General features: G+C 47.6%; 1 protein-coding gene across 2 annotated transcripts in view; it reads right to left on the bottom strand.

Moving 5' to 3' along the window:
• Positions 1 to 17948, bottom strand: part of neur (E3 ubiquitin-protein ligase neur) — a 384394-nt gene that overhangs the window by 107491 nt on the left and 258955 nt on the right. The gene's annotated exons all lie outside the window — the stretch shown is intronic.

Here is a 17948-nt window from a genome sequence, read left to right as displayed (position 1 = left end):
AGAGAAGGTTCAGTGGTGTACCAGAGAAGGTTCAATGGTGTATCAGAGAAGGTTCAGTGGTGTACCAGAGAAGGTTCAGTTAGGTTAGGTTAGGTAAGGTTCGTCAGGAAACAGGACAAATGTTTCCTGACGCGGGTCTTAGTCAGATGATGACCCGCCTTTGGAGCTTTTGGTCATCTGACCGAGGCCTTCCGCTGGCTTACCGGTCCACCCCTTTAAAAATTATGGTCATTTATAACCAGTCTGTCTATATAAGAGAAGGTTCAGTGGTGTATCAGAGAAGGTTCAGTGGTATATCAGAGAAGGTTCAGTGGTGTATCAAGGTAGGGAAGAGTAAGATTCACTACCACCACACTCTAAGACAGTGGCTTATTAAATAAAGTGTATGTGGAGTACTGGAGTATAAGTGGAGTACTGGGGTATATGTGTAGTACTGGAATGTATGTGGAGAGAGGAGTGTCCTCTGCACCACGGTCTAACACTTGCCCTTTAAATGTTGAATATGTAGTTATTGCCCGGGTACTGCAGCCTTATAGGGGGAGGGAGGGAGGGGAGGGAGGGAGGGAGAGGAGGGGGAGGGAGACAGAGAGAGAGAGAGAGAGAGAGAGAGAGAGAGAGAGAGAGAGAGAGAGAGAGAGAGAGAGAGAGAGAGAGAGAGAGAGAGAGAGAGAGAGAGAGAGAGAGAGAGAGAGAGAGAGAGAGACAGACAGACAGACAGACAGACAGACAGAACCTAATTTAACGCACTTCACTATTTGGTTATTCAGCTCTTTAAACAGACACCGCTTCCCCTCATTATTACACTGACACAGTCATTACCAACCTGCTGTTGTTTTGACAGGTTAATTGACACAAGTCATTACCAACCTGCTGTTGTCTTGACCGGTTAATTAACACAATCATTACCAACCTGCTACTACAGTGACCTGTTAAATAACCTTCATCATCCACTCGCAACTGTCTTGACCGGTTAACTGACACAAGTCATGATCAGCCTCAATTTTTTCCACAATGCACAGTCTAGATCCATTATTCCTTACGTTTCATTGTACACAAGTGTCAACAAATTTATACAAGAGAGGGAATATCCCTACTATTTATGCTGAAAAGGATGCTGGGTTCTTATTCAAGAGAGGAAGCTATGATGAACCTATCCCAAACTCAGACTTCGCCACTATAGTGAAGTAACACAACCCAAGGAAGGTAGGAAACGGGGAGAGGAGAAAGGGAGAGACGGAGGGAGAAAGAGAGAGAGAGAGAGGGATGGAAGAAGAGAGACGGAGGGAGGGAATGAAGACAGAGGGAGTGCAGGACGCGGGGATGTGACAGCCTGCTCAGTGATATCAACCTACCTGCAAGTTACCGCTGAAATCAACGAATGTTCCAGTAGAAATTCTAGGTATTACAATGAAGAACAACGCCTGAGGATGTTCACGGAGCAGATAAAGAAAATGGATAAATGCATTGTAAATACTGAAAATCCTACGTTGAGGGAAGATGGTAAATCTGAGTACAGAAACACACAAGGTATGTGTAAAACTTACATAACTGAGACAGTCTAACACTGCTTAATAATGTAAATATATCACAATAAAGGAAAGGAAATCTTTGCCGAGAGATTACCAAGTTAGAACAAAAAACCCAAGTTTTCTTATCAGACAGAATAAGTACAAAAGGAACAAACAGCTCTCTAAAATACTGCAAGAAACCCCAAATATTTCTACATATGCAAAATCAAAGTTAAGAACTACGTGTAGAATTGGATTATTAATCACAGGACGTTCATACACAGACGATATAGAATAAATCAGCAAGATTCTAAAAGACCAATATGATCAATATTCAGAATTCTACGTAAATAAAAGTAGGATGAAGAATGCAATTTTATTTTTCATTATTTCTGAAGGTCACCCAGATAATATAACTGACTTAAATACCAATCACGAGGAGTTTGATAAAATAAATAGAAAAGACGCCCACTCATGGAGAACCTGGACCGGATTCGTGGAGTTTCTTAAGTTATGAAGACATACGAAATACCACTAACATGAACACCCAGTATCCTCTGAAGAAGGAACATACATCTACGTGAAATTCCCGAGGCGGAACATAACTCCTTTGCATAAAGAAGTTGTGCAGATAACTTATAAAGCACTAACTATAACATCGCACTTTATATTAGTCTTTGAAAGGGCGACAAGATGCTAAATTACAAACTTTATTGAACAGCATAACTTGTATAAACCAACATGGATTTAGAGCGAGATTATCTTTGACATGACTACTAAACCATTATAACAGGATGACTAAAACAATGAAAGAAAACCAAAATGCAGGTGTGATATACACGGATTTTGCAAAGACATTTGACAAGTGTCAGTGTCGATGACTAAATTCAGGGTATGGGAGAAATCAGAGCTGAAACAGATACAGAGATCATTTACAGCCTGCAGAGCCAGTAAGACATTTAAATTACTGGGTCCTCAAAATCCTTAATATGTATTCACTGGAGCGGAGGAGAGAGAGACAATAAATTTTTATGTGAAAGGTGCTTGAGGGCCTGGTCCCAAATCCTACCTAGTGACACCACCCTGCTTGGTGACTCTACCTTGCCTAGTGACACCACCCTGCTTGGTGACTCTACCTTGCCTAGTGACACCACCCTGCTTGGTGACTCTACCTTGCCTAGTGACATCACCCTGCTTGGTGACTCTACCTTGCCTAGTGACACCACCCTGCTTGGTGACTCTACCTTGCCTAGTGACACCACCCTGCTTGGTGACTCTACCTTGCCTAGTGACACCACCCTGCTTGGTGACTCTACCTTGCCTAGTGACACCACCCTGCTTGGTGACTCTACCTTGCCTAGTGACAGCACCCTGCTTGGTGACTCTACCTTGCCTAGTGACATCACCCTGCTTGGTGACTCTACCTTGCCTAGTGACACCACCCTGCTTGGTGACTCTACCTTGCCTAGTGACATCACCCTGCTTGGTGACTCTACCTTGCCTAGTGACATCACCCTGCTTGGTGACTCTACCTTGCCTAGTGACATCACCCTGCTTGGTGACTCTACCTTGCCTAGTGACACCACCCTGCTTGGTGACTCTACCTTGCCTAGTGACACCACCGTGCTTGGTGACTCTACCTTGCCTAGTGACATCACCCTGCTTGGTGACTCTACCTTGCCTAGTGACACCACCCTGCTTGGTGACTCTACCTTGCCTAGTGACACCACCCTGCTTGGTGACTCTACCTTGCCTAGTGACACCACCCTGCTTGGTGACTCTACCTTGCCTAGTGACACCACCCTGCTTGGTGACTCTACCTTGCCTAGTGACACCACCCTGCTTGGTGACTCTACCTTGCCTAGTGACACCACCCTGCTTGGTGACTCTACCTTGCCTAGTGACACCACCCTGCTTGGTGACTCTACCTTGCCTAGTGACACCACCCTGCTTGGTAACTCTACCTTGCCTAGTGACATCACCCTGCTTGGTGACTCTACCTTGCCTAGTGACACCACCCTGCTTGGTGACTCTACCTTGCCTAGTGACACCACCCTGCTTGGTGACTCTACCTTGCCTAGTGACACCACCCTGCTTGGTAACTCTACCTTGCCTAGTGACACCACCCTGCTTGGTGACTACTCTGCCTAGTGACGCCAGCCTGCTTGGTGACTCTACCTTGCCTAGTGACACCACCCTGCTTGGTGACTCTACCTTGCCTAGTGACACCACCCTGCTTGGTGACTCTACTCTGTCTAGTGACACCACCCTGCTTGGTGACTCTACTCTGCCTAGTGACATCACCCTGCTTGTTGACTCTACTCTGCCAAGTGACACCACCCTGCTTGGTGACTCTACCTTGCCTAGTGACATCACCCTGCTTGGTGACTCTACCTTGCCTAGTGACACCACCCTGCTTGGTGACTCTACCTTGCCTAGTGACATCACCCTGCTTGGTGACTCTACCTTGCTTGGTGACTCTACCTTGCCTAGTGACACCACCCTGCTTGGTGACTCTACTCTGCCTAGTGACGCCAGCCTGCTTGGTGACTCTACCTTGCCTAGTGACACCACCCTGCTTGGTGACTCTACCTTGCCTAGTGACACCACCCTGCTTGGTGACTCTACTCTGCCTAGTGACACCACCCTGCTTGGTGACTATACCCTGCCTAGTGACACCACCCTGCTTAGTGACTATACCCTGCCTAGTGACACCACCCTGCTTGGTGACTCTACCCTGCCTAGTGACACCACCTTGCTTGGTGACTATACCCTGCCTCGTGACACCACCCTGCTTAGTGACTCTACTCTGCCTAGTGACACCACCCTGCTTGTTGACTCTACTCTGCCTGGTGACACCACCCTGCTTGGTGACTATACCCTGCCTAGTGACACCACCCTGCTTAGTGACTCTCCCCTGCCTAGTGACACCACCCTGCTTGGTGACTCTACCCTGCCTAGTGACACCACCTTGCTTGGTGACTATACCCTGCCTCGTGACACCACCCTGCTTAGTGACTCTACTCTGCCAAGTGACACCACCCTGCTTGGTAACTCTACTCTGCCTAGTGACACCACCCTGCTTAGTGACTCTACCTAGTGACACCACCCTGCTTGTTGACTCTACTCTGCCTAGTGACACCACCCTGCTTGGTGACTCAACTCTGCCTAGTGACACCACCCTGTATGGTGACTCTACCCTGCTTGTTGACTCTACTCTGCCTAGTGACACCACCCTGTTTGGTGACTCTACTCTGCTTGTTGACTCTACCCTGCCTAGTGACACCACCCTGTTTGGTGACTCTACCCTGCCTAGTGACACCACCCTGTTTGGTGACTCTCCTCCCCCCCCCCCACTTTCCCTACCAGGCCTCACCTGTTGCCAAGCGAGCCAGATCAATAAAAAAAATAAGGGAGAGACCTCTCTCTCTCTCTCACTCTCACTCAACTTTCGAGGAACCAGGGCACCATTGTAACCAAAAGTCGTCCAACAATAACAAATAAACAAAATGAATAAACAGTAAGAACAATGAAGACAATAACAACAAATAAACAGAGTGTCAAGCTTAATAATAATAGTCTACCCTCGTTAAGCGTAAAAATAATAAGAGTCAACCCTCGTTAACTTAAAAATAATAATAGTCTACCCTCGTTAACTTAAAAATAATAATAGTCTAACCTTGTTAACTTAAAAATAATAATAGTCTACCCTCGTTAAACTTAAAAATAGTAATAGTTTACCCTCGTTAACTTGAAGATAATAAGAGTCTACACTTGTTAAATTTAAAAATAATAATAGTCTACCCTCGTTAAACTTAAAAATAATAATAGTCTACCCTAGTTAAACTTAAAAATAATAATAGTCTACCCTCGTTAAACTTAAAAATAATAAGTCTACCCTCGTTAACTTAAAAATAATAATAGTCTACCCTCGTTAACTTAAAAATAATAATAGTCTACCCTCGTTAAACTTAAAAATAATAATAGTCTACCCTCGTTAAACTTAAACATAATAATAGTCTACCCTCGTTAACTTAAAACGTTAACTCGTTAACTTAAAAACGCCACAGAACGCAATTTTTTTTATACTTTCCTCATTTATATTTTTAAGAAAAACCACTTCGATAAAACTGGTAAAAAAAAAACCCAAAGTGGCAGCGACACAGCCCAAAATCAATACCAAAATACTTGCAGTTAAGATGCATCAGCCTTTAGGGTTTGAAGCCGATCAGATAAGACATTCTTTATTTCATGGACAATAATTTATTTAATAAAACTGGCAAAATGAAATTCACAGAGACGAGAGTGAGTGAGTCTATGTTTTAATAAAGCCCATCAACGGTGAAAGTTTGAAGCCGATCAGAAAAGCCATTCTCCAGTAAGTGATGTGATTCTGATTCCATTTTTTAACAATTTTCGGTAAAATTTGAATCTACTCGGGCTAAACTTATGGGGTATCATCCTTCTTGTAAAATACAACAAAATTAATAGTTTGAAGCCGATTAGAGGAAGCATTCTTTAGTTATTGAATATAAATATCACAATTTATTAAAAAATGGCAAATTTGAACTTATGGCATCCAATATCAGCGTGAACATTAAGTTCAGGAAGCTACACCAGTGGGAAAATTTGAAGCCAATCGTCTAAGTCATTCTCCAGTGAAGACTCAGATTCCTACTATTTCAATTTTCTCTTTTAAATTGTTTTACTACATCAACAAAATTGTTTATAGGTAAATATAATAAACAATCTCCCGACCCTAAGATCCGTCTAACATTAAATATTTAAGTTCAGAAGAGATCAACTGAAATTATTTAGCGTGATTTAACTGGAATAAAATGATCCAGTCTGATCTACACTGGACTATCACTCTCTACCATTGTGGTGTGTTGTGGGGTTGTGTTGTGGGGTTGTGTTGTGTTGTGTTGTGGGGTTGTGTTGTGTTGTTGTGTATTGTGGGGTTATGTTGTGTTGTTGTGTTGTGGGGTTGTGTTGTTGTGTTGTGTTGTTGTGTTGTGTTGCTGTGTTGTGTTGTGGGGTTGTGTTGTGTTGTTGTGTTGTGGGGTTGTGTTGTTGTGTTGTGTTGTGTTGTTGTGTGGTGTTGCTGTGTTGTGTTGTGTTGTGGGGTTGTGTTGTGTTGTTGTGTTGTGTTGTGGGGTTGTGTTGTGTTGTGGGGTTGTGTTGTGTTGTGTTGTGTTGTGGGGTTGTGTTGTGTTGTGTGTTGTGTTGTGTTGTGTTGTGTTGTGGGGTTGTGTTGTGTTGTGTTGTGTTGTGGGGTTGTGTTGTGTTGTGTTGTGGGGTTGTGTTGTGTTGTGTTGTGGGGTTGTGTTGTGTTGTGTGTTGTGGGGTTGTGTTGTGTTGTGGGGTTGTGTTGTGTTGTGGGGTTGTGTTGTGTTGTGGGGTTGTGTTGTGTTGTTGTGTGTTGTGTTGTGTTGTTGTGTGTTGTGTTGTGGGGTTGTGTTGTGTTGTGGGGTTGTGTTGTGTGTTGTGTTGTGGGGTTGTGTTGTGGGGTTGTGTTGTGGGGTTGTGTTGTGTTGTGGGGTTGTGTTGTGGGGTTGTGTTGTGTTGTTGTGTGTTGTGGGGTTGTGTTGTGTTGTTGTGGGGTTGTGTTGTGTTGTGGGGTTGTGTTGTGTTGTGTTGTGGGGTTGTGTTGTGTTGTTGTGGGGTTGTGTTGTGTTGTGGGGTTGTGTTGTGTTGTTGTGTTGTGTTGTTGTGTTGTGTTGTTGTGTTGTGTTGTTGTGGGGTTGTGTTGTGTTGTGTTGTGTTGTGGGGTTGTTTTGTGTTGTTGTGTTGTGTTGTGGGGTTGTGTTGTGTTGTGTTGTGTTGTTGTGTTGTGGGGTTGTGTTGTGTTGTTGTGTTGTGTTGTGGGGTTGTGTCGTGTTGTGTTGTGGGGTTGTGTTGTTGTGTTGTGTTGTGGGGTTGTGTTGTGTTGTTGTGTTGTGGGGTTGTGTTGTGTTGCTGTGTTGTGGGGTTGTGTTGTGTTGTTGTGGGGTTGTGTTGTTGTGTTGTGGGATTGTGTTGTGTTGTTGTGTTGTGGGGTTGTGTTGTTTTGTTGTGGGGTTGTGTTGTGTTGTGGGGTTGTGTTGTGTTGCTGTGTTGTGTTGTGGGGTTGTGTTGTGGGGTTGTGTTGTGTTGTTGGGTTGTGTTGTGTTGTGGGGTTGTGTTGTGTTGTTGTGTTGTGTTGTGGGGTTGTGTTGTGGGGTGTAGTGCTGTGGTGTGTTGTGTTTTAGGGTTGTGGTGTTGTAGGGTTGTGGTGTTGTGGGGTTGTGTTGTGTTGTGTTGTGGGGTTGTGTTGTGGGGTGTAGTGCTGTGGTGTGTTGTGGTGTTGTAGGGTTGTGGTGTTGTTGGGTTGTGGTGTTGTGGGGTTGTGGTGTTGTGGGGTTGTGGTGTTGTGGGGTTGTGTTGTGGGGTTGTTTGGGGTGTAGTGTTGTGGTTTGTTGTGTTGTAGGGTTGTGGTGTTGTGGGGTTGTGTTGTGTTGTGGGGTTGTCTTGTGTTGTGGGGTTGTGTTGTGTTGTGGGGTTGTGTTGTGTTGTGGGGTTGTGTTGTGGGGTGTAGTGCTGTGGAGTGTTGTGGTGTTGTAGGGTTGTGGTGTTGTGGGGTTGTGTTGTGTTGTGGGGTTGTGGTGTTGTGGGGTTGTGTTGTGTTGTGGTGTTGTGGTGTTGTGGGGTTGTGTTGTTGTGGGGTTGTGTTGTGGGGTGTAGTGTTGTGGTTTGTTGTGTTGTAGGGTTGTGGTGTTGTGGGGTTGTGTTGTGTTGTGGGGTGTAGTGCTGTGGTGTGTTGTGGTGTTGTAGGGTTGTGGTGTTGTGGTGTTGTGGGGTTGTGTTGTGGTGTTGTGGGGTTGTGTTGTGTTGTGTTGTGGGGTGTAGTGTTGTGGTTTGTGTTGTAGGGTTGTGGTGTTGTGGGGTTATGGTGTTGTGGGGTTGTGTTGTGGTGTTGTGTTGTGGGGTTGTGTTCTGTTGTTGTGTTGTGGGGTGTAGTGCTGTGGTGTGTTGTGGTGTTGTAGGGTTGTGGTGTTGTGGGGTTGTGTTGCTGTGGTGTGGGGTTGTGTTGTGGGGTGTAGTGTTGTGGTTTGTTGTGTTGTAGGGTTGTGGTGTTGTGGGGTTATGGTGTTGTGGGGTTGTGTTGTGGTGTTGTGTGGGGTTGTGTTGTGGTGTTGTGGGGTGTAGTGCTGTGGTGTTGTAGGGTTGTGGTGTTGTGGTTTTGTAGGGTTGTGGTGTTGTGGGGTTGTGTTGTGGTGTGTAGTGTTGTGGTTTGTTGTGTTGTAGGGTTGTGGTGTTGTGGGGTTATGGTGTTGTGGGGTTGTGTTGTGTTGTGGGGTTGTGTTGTGGTGTTGTGGGGTGGTGTTGTGGGGTTGTGTTGTGGGGTGTAGTGTTGTGGTGTGTTGTGGTGTTGTAGGGTTGTGGTGTTGTGTTGTGGTGTGGGGTTGTGTTGTGGGGTTGTGTTGTGGTGGTGTGGGGATGTGTTGTGGTGTTGTGGGGTTGTGTTGTGGTGTGGGGTTGTGTTGTGGTGGTGTGGGGTTGTGTTGTGGTGTTGTGTTGTGGTGTTGTGTTGCGGGGTTGTGGGGATGTGGTGTTGTTCTAATGAACATTATGTAGTGACCCACAGGGGTTTACCTCTTCATTTTGGTGATAATAATAATAATAATAATAATAATAATAATAATAATAATAATAATAATAATAACGTTTAAAGCTCTGATACCGAGGATTTTGGAAGTTATCCCAGCCATTCCAGGATGCTGGAAGTTATCCCAGCCATTCCAGGATGCTGGAAGTTATTGCAGCCATTCCAGGATACTGGAAGTTATCCCAGCCATTCCAGGATGCTGGAAGTTATCCCAGCCATTCCAGGATGCTGGAAGTTATCCCAGCCATTCCAGGATGCTGGAAGTTATCCCAGCCATTCCAGGATGCTGGAAGTTATCCCAGCCATTCCAGGATGCTGGAAGTTATTGCAGCCATTCCAGGATACTGGAAGTTATCCCAGCCATTCCAGGATGCTGGAAGTTATCCCAGCCATTCCAGGATGCTGGAAGTTATCCCAGCCATTCCAAGATGCTGGAAGTTATCCCAGCCATTCCAAGATGCTGGAAGTTATCCCAGCCATTCCAGGATGCTGGAAGTTATCCGAGCCATTCCAGGATGCTGGAAGTTATCCCAGCCATTCCAAGATGCTGGAAGTTATCCCAGCCATTCCAGGATGCTGGAAGTTGTCCCAGCCATTCCAGGATGCTGGAAGTTATCCCAGCCATTCCAGGATGCTGGAAGTTATCACAGCCATTCCAGGATGCTGGAAGTTATCCCAGCCATTCCAGGATGCTGGAAGTTATCCCAGCCATTCCAGGATGCTGGAAGTTATCCCAGCCATTCCAAGATGCTGGAAGTTATCCCAGCCATTCCAGGATGCTGGAAGTTATCCCAGCCATTCCAGGATGCTGGAAGTTATCCCAGCCATTCCAGGATGCTGGAAGTTATCCCAGCCATTCCAGGATGCTGGAAGTTATCCCAGCCATTCCAGGATGCTGGAAGTTATCCCAGCTATTCCAGGATGCTGGGAATAGGTTGAACAACTTGGGTCACTGTATATAACAAAAGGGCACAATACCGTGACTGGAACGATACACAAATAACCCGCACATAGAAGAGAGAAGATTACGACGACGTTTCGGTTCGGCTTGGACCATTTACAAGCCCAAGTCGGACCGAAACGTCGTCGTAAGCTCCTCTCTTCTATGTGCGGGTTATTTGTGTATTGGGTCACAGTGCGCGTTAACATACTAGTTGGTCCAAGAATCTACCATCTGTGACCATACACAAACACTGACATTTCGAAGCCGAGTGGATGAGGCATTTTTGAATCACAAGGGAAATAACAACAAAAGCTGGAGGAAGAAAAACAAAAGGAGAAAAGTTCAGGCAACCTGTTTAAAGGTCCTCCTTTAAGGATAACTGATAAACACCAAGAACAAGTAAACAAAGAAAAATTAAAAATATAAAGAGTAAAACAACATTAAGAACAAAGAAAGCAATAAGAAAAAAACAGCACCAAAAACGGTAACAATAAAAAAACAGTAGAAACAAAGCCAACAGAAAATAAAAAAACAGTAAGAATCCCCCAAAAAGTAAAAACCAAAAAATAACCTGAAAAAACTTGTAAGAACTAAAAAAAAAAAAGAGACTTAACGAGATGAGTGTTAAACTAACCTCGACCATAATGAGATCCTACTGGTTCTCAACGGTCGTCTGAACTATGTAAGAGGCTGTAGGACGGACGTGTTAGTGGATGACAGAGAGGTAGGTGGATGAGAGAGGGGTAGGTGGATGAGAGAGAGGGGTAGGTGGATAAGAGAGGGGTAGGTGGATGAGAGAGAGGGGTAGGTGGATAAGAGAGGGGTAGGTGGATGAGAGAGGGGTAGGTGGATGAGAGAGAGGGGTAGGCGGATAAGAGAGGGGTAGGTGGATGAGAGAGAGGGGTAGGTGGATAAGAGAGGGGTAGGTGGATGAGAGAGGGGTAGGTGGATAAGAGAGGGGTAGGTGGATGAGAGAGAGGGGTAGGTGGATAAGAGAGGGGTAGGTGGATGAGAGAGGGTTAGGTGGATGAGAGAGGGGTAGGTGGATAAGAGAGGGGTAGGTGGATAAGAGAGGGGTAGGTGGATGAGAGAGGGTTAGGTGGATGAGAGAGGGGTAGGTGGATAAGAGAGGGGTAGGTGGATAAGAGAGGGGTAGGTGGATGAGAGAGGGTTAGGTGGATGAGAGAGGGGTAGGTGGATAAGAGAGGGGTAGGTGGATAAGAGAGGGGTAGGTGGATGAGAGAGGGTTAGGTGGATGAGAGAGGGTTAGGTGGATGAGAGAGAGGGGTAGGCGGATAAGAGAGGGGTAGGTGGATGAGAGAGGGTTAGGTGGATGAGAGAGGGGTAGGTGGATAAGAGAGGGGTAGGTGGATAAGAGAGGGGTAGGTGGATGAGAGAGGGTTAGGTGGATGAGAGAGAGGGGTAGGCGGATAAGAGAGGGGTAGGTGGATGAGAGAGAGGGGTAGGTGGATAAGAGAGGGGTAGGTGGATGAGAGAGAGGGGTAGGTGGATAAGAGAGGGGTAGGTGGATGAGAGAGGGTTAGGTGGATGAGAGAGGGGTAGGTGGATAAGAGAGGGGTAGGTGGATAAGAGAGGGGTAGGTGGATAAGAGAGGGGTAGGTGGATGAGAGAGGGTTAGGTGGATGAGAGAGAGGGGTAGGCGGATAAGAGAGGGGTAGGTGGATGAGAGAGAGGGATAGGTGGATAAGAGAGGGGTAGGTGGATGAGAGAGAGGGGTAGGTGGATAAGAGAGGGGTAGGTGGATGAGAGAGGGGTAGGTGGATGAGAGAGGGGTTGGTTGATAAGAGAGGGGTAGGTGGATGAGAGAGGGGTAGGTGGATGAGAGAGGGGTAGGTGGATAAGAGAGGGGTAGGTGGATGAGAGAGAGGGGTAGGTGGATGAGAGAGGGTTAGGTGGATGAGAGAGGGTTAGGTGGATGAGAGAGAGGGGTAGGCGGATAAGAGAGGGGTAGGTGGATGAGAGAGGGTTAGGTGGATGAGAGAGAGGGGTAGGCGGATAAGAGAGGGGTAGGTGGATGAGAGAGGGTTAGGTGGATGAGAGAGAGGGGTAGGCGGATAAGAGAGGGGTAGGTGGATGAGAGAGGGTTAGGTGGATGAGAGAGAGGGGTAGGCGGATAAGAGAGGGGTAGGTGGATGAGAGAGGGTTAGGTGGATGAGAGAGAGGGGTAGGTGGATAAGAGAGGGTTAGGTGGATGAGAGAGGGGTAGGCGGATAAGAGAGGGGTAGGTGGATGAGAGAGGGTTAGGTGGATGAGAGAGAGGGGTAGGTGGATGAGAGAGGGTTAGGTGGATGAGAGAGGGGTAGGTGGATGAGAGAGGGGTAGGTGGATGAGAGAGGGGTAGGCGGATAAGAGAGGGGTAGGTGGATGAGAGAGGGTTAGGTGGATGAGAGAGAGGGGTAGGTGGATAAGAGAGGGTTAGGTGGATGAGAGAGGGGTAGGCGGATAAGAGAGGGGTAGGTGGATAAGAGAGGGTTAGGTGGATGAGAGAGAGGGGTAGGTGGATGAGAGAGGGTTAGGTGGATGAGAGAGGGGTAGGTGGATGAGAGAGGGGTAGGCGGATGAGAGAGGGGTAGGCGGATAAGAGAGGGGTAGGTGGATGAGAGAGGGTTAGGTGGATGAGAGAGAGGGGTAGGCGGATGAGAGAGGGTTAGGTGGATGAGAGAGGGGTAGGTGGATGAGAGAGGGGTAGGTGGATGAGAGAGGGGTAGGTGGATGAGAGAGAGGGGTAGGTGGATGAGAGAGGGGTAGGTGGATGAGAGAGAGGGGTAGGTGGATGAGAGAGGGGTAGGTGGATGAGAGAGAGGGGTAGGTGGATGAGAGAGGGGTAGGTGGATGAGAGAGGGGTAGGTGGATGAGAGGGGTAGGTGGATGAGAGAGAGGGGTAGGTGGATGAGAGAGGGGTAGGTGGATGAGAGAGGGGTAGGTGGATGAGAGAGGGGTAGGTGGATGAGAGAGAGGGGTAGGTGGATGAGAGAGGGGTAGGTGGATGAGAGAGAGGGGTAGGTGGATGAGAGAGGGGTAGGTGGATGAGAGAGAGGGGTAGGTGGATGAGAGAGGGGTAGGTGGATGAGAGAGGGGTAGGTGGATGAGAGGGGTAGGTGGATGAGAGAGAGGGGTAGGTGGATGAGAGAGGGGTAGGTGGATGAGAGAGGGGTAGGTGGATGAGAGAGGGGTAGGTGGATGAGAGAGAGGGGTAGGTGGATGAGAGAGGGGTAGGTGGATGAGAGAGAGGGGTAGGTGGATGAGAGAGGGGTAGGTGGATGAGAGAGAGGGGTAGGTGGATGAGAGAGAGGGGTAGGTGGATGAGAGAGAGGGGTAGGTGGATGAGAGAGAGGGGTAGGTGGATGAGAGAGAGGGGTAGGTGGATGAGAGAGAGGGGTAGGTGGATGAGAGAGAGGGGTAGGTGGATGAGAGAGGGGTAGGTGGAGGGGTAGGTGGATGAGAGAGGGGTAGGTGGATGAGAGAGGGGTAGGTGGATGAGAGAGGGGTAGGTGGATGAGAGAGGGGTGTGTGGGGCAGAGAGGGGTAGGTGGATGAGAGAGAGGGGTAGGTGGATGAGAGAGAGGGGTAGGTGGATGAGAGAGGGGTAGGTGGATGAGAGAGGGGTAGGTGGATGAGAGAGGGGTAGGTGGATGAGAGAGGGGTAGGTGGATGAGAGAGGGGTAGGTGGATGAGAGAGAGGGGTAGGTGGATGAGAGAGAGGGGTAGGTGGATGAGAGAGGGGTAGGTGGATGAGAGAGGGGTAGGTGGATGAGAGAGAGGGGTAGGTGGATGAGAGAGGGGTAGGTGGATGAGAGAGGGGTAGGTGGATGAGAGAGGGGTAGGTGGATGAGAGAGGGGTAGGTGGATGAGAGAGGGGTAGGTGGATGAGAGAGGGGTAGGTGGATGAGAGAGGAAGGCAGGTTTAAGTGGAAAATCATAAAGGGGTCAACACATTACAACATGACTCTTAACAAGCAAAGGAAACTTATAAACTAAATAATGTAGATCTCAATCAAACTGAATGAAAAAAACAAACCCACCAAACCCAGCAGTAACAGCCTGGTTGATCAGCCCCTGATCCACCGGGAGGCCTGGTTGTGGACCGGGCCGCGGGGGCGTTGATCCCCGGAACACCCTCCAGGTAGACCTAGGTGTTCTGGTAAGTGGTAATCGAAGAGCAAGACAACACTGCACAAGTCTTCGCAATAAACCAACCAAAATTCTTGGTTTCAAGAAGAATTCAGCAGGAGGAAAGACAGAAGGCGCAGGAGAGCACCTGTGTGAGCACCTGTGTGAGCACCTGTGTGAGCACCTGTGTGGCAAAGTCGCCTGGGTAACTTACCATCAGGATCCTAAAGTTTTGTTTTACATCCCCACCTCCAGTCGCCAGTATTAATTTTCCTTACAAAAACGATTTTTTTTTAAACATTCCACAAACTCCATAAAATATAGCAACATATATCACAATATATTAAAATATAGCAACATATATCACAATATATTAAAATATAGCAACATATATCACAATATATTAAAATATAACAACATATATCACAATATATTAAAATATAACAACATATATCACAATATATTAAAATATAACAACATATATCACAATATATTAAAATATAACAACACTACTAGAAGAAACAAATGTCTTCAGAGAAAGTCAGCTAAAAATCTGTTAAGGTATAGTATTGAGCATGGTGAGAAAAGCAGCTTTACAGTGGGAAGGGCGTGGGCGTCTTGGCAGAGGTGGGCGTCGTGGGAAAGAGGTGGGCGTCGTGGGAATGAGGTGGGCGTCGTGGGAATGAGGTGGGAGTCGTGGGAAAGAGGTAGGCGTCGTGGGAAAGAGGTGGGCGTCGTGGGAAAGAGGTGGGCGTCGTGGGAAAGAGGTGGGCGTCGTGGGAATGAGGTGGGCGTCGTGGGAATGAGGTAGGCGTCGTGGGAATGAGGTGGGCGTCGTGGGAATGAGGTGGGCGTCGTGGGAATGAGGTGGGCGTCGTGGGAATGAGGTGGGAGTCGTGGGAAAGAGGTAGGCGTCGTGGGAAAGAGTTGGGCGTCGTGGGAAAGAGGTGGGCGTCGTGGGAAAGAGGTGGGCGTCGTGGGAAAGAGGTGGGCGTCGTGGGAATGAGGTGGGCGTCGTGGGAAAGAGGTGGGCGTCGTGGGAAAGAGGTGGGCGTCGTGGGAATGAGGTAGGCGTCGTGGGAAAGAGGTGGGCGTCGTGGGAAAGAGGTAGGCGTCGTGGGAAAGAGGTAGGCGTCGTGGGAATGAGGTAGGCGTCGTGGGAAAGAGGTGGGCGTCGTGGGAAAGAGGTAGGCGTCGTGGGAAAGAGGTGGGCATCGTGGGAAAGAGGTAGGCGTCGTGGGAAAGAGGTAGGCGTCGTGGGAAAGAGGTGGGCATCGTGGGAAAGAGGTAGGCGTCGTGGGAAAGAGGTGGGCATCGTGGGAAAGAGGTAGGCGTCGTGGGAAAGAGGTGGGCATCGTGGGAAAGAGGTGGGTGTCGTGGGAAATATATTCTTTCTTAAAGTGAATGTCAGCAGTTAGGCGAGAGTTGTGGCTCCTGCTGTGACCTCGAGTGTCTGATGCACAACCTGCCTCCTCCAGGATCACCAGGAGGAGGGTACACACTGCGAGGGTAGGAAGGAAGAAGGTAGAGCAGAAGTGAAGGAACATCCTGGGAAGAAAGGAAGGAGGGCAGGAGGTAAGAAGCCAAGGGAGGAGGAAGAATCCCAGGCAGGTTATAAGAGGACATTTCTGAAGGTGGAGAACAGTGACGGGGAGGCCAGGAATGTGATAAAGACGGAATAAGGAAATGACGGACAAAGAAAAGATGAAAGGAAAATATGGGGATTACGGAACGACAGAAGGTACAGGAAACAGGGAAGAAAGACAAAGGCAGGGTTGGAGAGAGAGAGAGAGAGAGAGAGAGAGAGAGAGAGAGAGAGAGAGAGAGACAGAGAGAGACAGACAGACAGACAGACAGAGTTAGTGAGGACACTACAAGCGTACAATATGACCTTGCAAAGAGCAAGACGCAAACAATGAAGTTTTCAAGCAAGAATACACTGGAAACTATCAACGTCAACAAGGCACATCTGGTACTAGCCTGACACCAGCACTGCCTGTAAAACCATACTACAGGAAGAGCAAGTTATCTCTCACCTGCAGTATGCACCACTCTCTTGGACACTCCCTCCTTCCCCTCCCTGTCACCTGTGACTGCTGCAAGGTGAATCACTCCCATCAGTTGCTCTTCATAATAATAATAATAATAATAATAATAATAATAATAATAATAATAATAATAATAATAATAATAATATTAATAATAATAATAATAATAATAATAATAATAATAATGTTTGTGAATAAGGTATTATGTATTTTCGTGAACCGCGAGCAGGCATCACCGGTCCTGTAACATACCTCTGACCAGTTTCAAGTGATCTACAGCCGAGGTCCTGTATGAGGTCAAATATTCTTGTTTAGTGGATGGTCAGCCAGACTGTTGCTGCTAGCAGTTCCACAGGGTTGTATAGCCATCAGAACCTGACTGCCATTATGTACAGTGTTTATCAGAGGCCAGTGTAATCATGGCTCCCCGCGAGGACCAATTTTTGTGAACAGCTATTATCCCACAAGACGGGCAGTCCTCAGCAGATTCACTTTGACTGTACCTTTCTTAAGGACAAGCCATTGACCATCAATAATTGTTCGATACATTAAGGCTATTTCACTTAAGTTGGTCAAGAGATAAGAGGCGGGACCAAGATATGGCGTTCATCCTTCGCAAATACAAAAAGGTTAATACAAATAAATAATTACACACACACAGAAGAGGTATGATAAAGCTCATGGAGCGGGTAGAGTGACCGAGTAGCGGCCAGTGAAGAAGTGGGGCCAGGAGCCATGACTAGACCCCTGCAACCACAACTAGGTGAGTACAGATGCTGTAGTCTACACAGTACAGGTGATAGTTAAACAACGTTCTGCTATCAGCTTCGCATGAAATCAATAATGAACAAAATACCCCTACATGTTCCCCTCGTCTCCCCCCCACCCCCACCCTCCCAAACACTCCCCCACCCACCCAAACACTCCCCCGCCCACCCAAACACTCCCTCACCCACCCAAACACTTCCCCACCCACCCCACCCTCCCAAACACTCCCTCACCCACCCAAACACTCCCTCACCCACCCCAACTCTGTTTTTTAACACATCGGCCGTCTACCACTGAGGTAGGGTGACCCAAGAAAGAAGAAACACTTTAACCATCACCCACGCCATCACTGTCTTATCAGAGGCGAGGAAACATTACACCTGAGAAGCCCCTCCAAACTGCAACATTTCCACCACACCTCCAGAGTGCAGGCATTGTACTTTCCACCTCCAGGACTCTAGTCCGGTTAGCCGGACTAGAGTCCTGGAGGTCTGCGTTGAAGCTGGCGTAGTTCATGAACTTAGAATAGAATATTTGGCAATCATTGTTCTACTGTAGTCTCCCAGCTCAGGCTGACACTACTGAAGTCTCCCAGCTCAGACTGACACTACTGAAGTCTCCCAGCTCAGACTGACACTACTGAAGTCTCCCAGCTCAGACTGACACTACTGAAGTCTCCCAGCTCAGACTGACACTACTGAAGTCTCTCAGCTCAGACTGACACTACTGAAGTCTCCCAGCTCAGACTGACACTACTGAAGTCTCCCAGCTCAGACTGACACTACTGAAGTCTCTCAGCTCAGACTGACACTACTGAAGTCTCCCAGCTCAGACTGACACTACTGAAGTCTCTCAGCTCAGACTGACACTACTGAAGTCTCCCAGCTCAGACTGACACTACTGAAGTCTCTCAGCTCAGACTG

This window comes from Cherax quadricarinatus, chromosome 10 (genome assembly GCF_038502225.1).
Source record: "Cherax quadricarinatus isolate ZL_2023a chromosome 10, ASM3850222v1, whole genome shotgun sequence".
Taxonomy (NCBI): domain Eukaryota; kingdom Metazoa; phylum Arthropoda; class Malacostraca; order Decapoda; family Parastacidae; genus Cherax; species Cherax quadricarinatus.
Note: the sequence above shows the minus strand (reverse complement) of the source record. Positions and strands in the feature narration are given on the sequence as shown.